Source organism: Galeopterus variegatus, unplaced genomic scaffold, assembly GCF_000696425.1.
Source record: "Galeopterus variegatus unplaced genomic scaffold, G_variegatus-3.0.2 Scaffold818, whole genome shotgun sequence".
NCBI classification, from domain to species: Eukaryota; Metazoa; Chordata; class Mammalia; order Dermoptera; family Cynocephalidae; genus Galeopterus; species Galeopterus variegatus.
In genome coordinates this window covers 92,668-95,984 of record NW_007726929.1, presented here as the reverse complement: position 1 = coordinate 95,984, position 3,317 = coordinate 92,668, and positions in this window count along the sequence as shown.

Below are 3,317 nucleotides of genomic sequence, written 5' to 3'. Positions count from 1 at the left end.
TGGCAAACGCGGAACTGGGGAGAGATAGGTAGGAAGTCTGAGAGAGGGCGGGGGGAAGGAACGAAATCATGGCCCGACGCCCACAGAGCAGTCCGGTCTTGTCCTTTTAGTTCCTTTCTTGGGGTCAAGACTTTGCTTCCTGACATGAGCGTGGAGACTCCCACTGCTTTCCCAGGGGTGACAGGCTTTTTCTTGGTGTCAGGCTGCCCTTTCTGAAGGGTCACACACCTCAGACATTGTGATGCTGATGGGACAGTGGCAGGGACACAGCTCTGCCCTCGAGGGGCTTACAAGGGAGGCATGGCTGGGCTGCTTCTCTCCCTGAGGAGCTCTCGAAAATGGAGGAGAGCTTAATATTTACTGAGAACGAACTAGGCGCCTGGCACACAACAGGCTCTTCCACGAACATCATCCCATTTGACCCTGACAACAAGACTTTGAGGTGTCTATTATCACTTCCCATTTTACAGATGGAGAAACTGAGGCATGACCTGTTCAAGGTTTCACGAGCAGTGAATCGTAGACCTAGGACTTGACTTTACATACATGGCTCCAAGGCCATGCTTGGCATCATGCTGGCTTCGGTAGGGCACACTTGGAGGTGGTGGGTGGATTAAATGAGCCCAAGAGTCACTTGTGCACAGAGCTCCCATTCTTCCCTTGGATTGTGGTAGACCCAGCCCCTGGGACACCAGGACCTGATCAGGAAGGAAGAAATGAGGCTGGTGTTGCAGGATCAAGAGTCACTTGTGCACAGAGCTCCCATTCTTCCCTTGGATTGTGGTAGACCCAGCCCCTGAGACACCAGGACCTGATCAGGAAGGAAGAAATGAGGCTGGTGTTGCAGGACTGAATTGAGTCCTCACTGAAAGATATGTTGGAGTCCTAGCCCCCCGGCACCTGTGAATGTGACCTTATTTGGAAATAAGATCTTGCAGATGTAATCAAGTTAAAATAAGTCGTTAGGGTGAGCTCTAATCCAATGTGATTGGTGTCCTTATAAGAAGAGGGAAGAATAAGTTTTTGTTGGTTTAAGCCACCCAGTTTTTGGTACTTTGTCACTGTAGCCCTAGGAAATACATACAACTGGGGTCGGCCTCCTCAGGAAGCAACCCAAACTGGAGCTGCTTAGGGAGGGGAACAAGGAGTGGAGCTCAGTTCTCAGCTCTGTGAGGGGACGAACTTTCTCCCAGTCTGAGCAGTCCTCAAGGAGGAACCTGCTGCTGAGGGAGAGAGGGCCACATCGTGGGGGATATATGAAGGAGTGGATGGCCACTTGATGGAGGTGGGTTGATTGTCTCTGTCTTCTTGACTTTTGGGAATCCATAAATGTATGTATAGATGTAGATATAGAAAGATGGATTGGCCTACTGGGTCCTGAATTTGTTATGTATGTTGCAAATATGTTTCCCAGTTTGGGGCTTGTTTTTGTATTCTTTATGGCATCTTTTGATAAACAGAGGTTCTTCATTTAAATGCTGTCTTTTTTTCCCTGTGCTCTGCACTCTTGTTGCCTGCTTTAAAAAAAAAATGCTTTTCAATCCCTAGGTCATAAGAGAAGCTCCTATATTTTTATAAAAATTTAAAATACTACCTTTCACAAACATCTTTTATTCATCTGGAATTAATTATCATGTAGAATATGAAGTAGGACTCTAGTTTTGATCTTAAGATATAGATAAGCAACTGTTTCATCACCATTTATTGATCAGCTATGCCATCTCTGTCCTGTATGTGTCCCTGCATCGGTACCTCACAGTCTTAATTGCTAGAGTTTTAGTTATTCTACTATACTTAGCTTTAATAAGTCTTAATATCTGGTAGAGCAAATTCTCCCCCATCCTCATCTTGTTCTTCTTCTGGAATGTCTTTGCTATATTTTTTGTATCTTTTAATCGTCATTTTAGAAATTCTTAATACAGTTCATTTACATTAAAGTTGTCTTACAATAATACTATTATCACTATTAATTTTAATAATTTTCTTTAAAATTTGTAAAACAGAGAAAGGGAGAGCTTGGCAATTTGGTATATGTTCTTATAAAAAATTTCAGTGTATATACTAACATACACATACAATGTATTTATGTGTATATTATGATGAAATCATTCTTCATATACCATTCTGACATTTAAGTTTTTCACTTAGAAATAGGTTTTAAACATATTTTCTTGGTGGAAAAATAGAATTGCCTCATTAAAAAAAATTACCTGAAGAGTATCCCATTTTAGAGAAGTACTCTAATATAGTCAACCAACTCCTCATTGAGGTTCATTGGTGTCATTTCCAATGGTTCATTTTTAAAATCAATTCTGCTTCCATTAACAAATGTACCCATTTATACTCCCACTAGCACTGTATTACACTGCCTTTTGGATCACACAGGCACCAACACGGCTTGTTTTAAAGAAAATAACTAAACAGACATTGTAAAGATAGAGCACAAGATAGGCATGCATGTCCACCACCTACATTTACCACATGTTTACTATATCAGCTTTTTGTACATTTGCTTTGGAAATTTAAAGAAGTATTAAGAAAAATTCAAATATATACAAAAGTAGAGTGAATGGTATAATGAACTGCTGTGTACCCATCACCCACCTTCAACAGTTGTCAGTTCATGGCTGTGGTCCATCTAGACCCACAGCCCCGAATTATTTTGAAGCAGATGCCAGACATCATATGATTTCATCTATAAATACTTTAGTTTCTCCAAAAGGTAAAGACTCTTTGACACCTTAAACAATTAATGATTTTCTAATGTAATCAAATATCCAAAATATCAAATTTCCCTGGTTGTCTTTAAAAAAAAATTGTAGGACAGGGGAGATGTTGGTCAAAGGTCACAAATTTCAGTTAGATGGGAGGAATAAGTTGAAAAGATCTATTGTACCTCATGGTGACTAGAGTAGTTACAGCATATTGTATACCTGTAAATGCTAAAAGAGTAGATTTTGAATTCTCATTGCAAAAAATGATAAGCAGGTGAGGTAATGCCTATGTTAAGTAGCTTGACTTAGCTATTACACAATGTATATGCATAGATCAAAACATCACGTTGTACACCATAAATATATGCAATTTTTACTTGTCAATTAAAAAATAAGTAATGCCTATGTTAAGTAGCTTGACTTAGCTATTACACAATGTATATGCATAGATCAAAACGTCACGTTGTACACCATAAATATATGCAATTTTTACTTGTCAATTAAAAAATTTTTTTAAAAGAACCAAGGCAGTTTACTGAATATCAGAGCCCCTACCCAAATCAGGACCAATAAACATCCAGTTGTCCTTCCCAGCCACTTCCC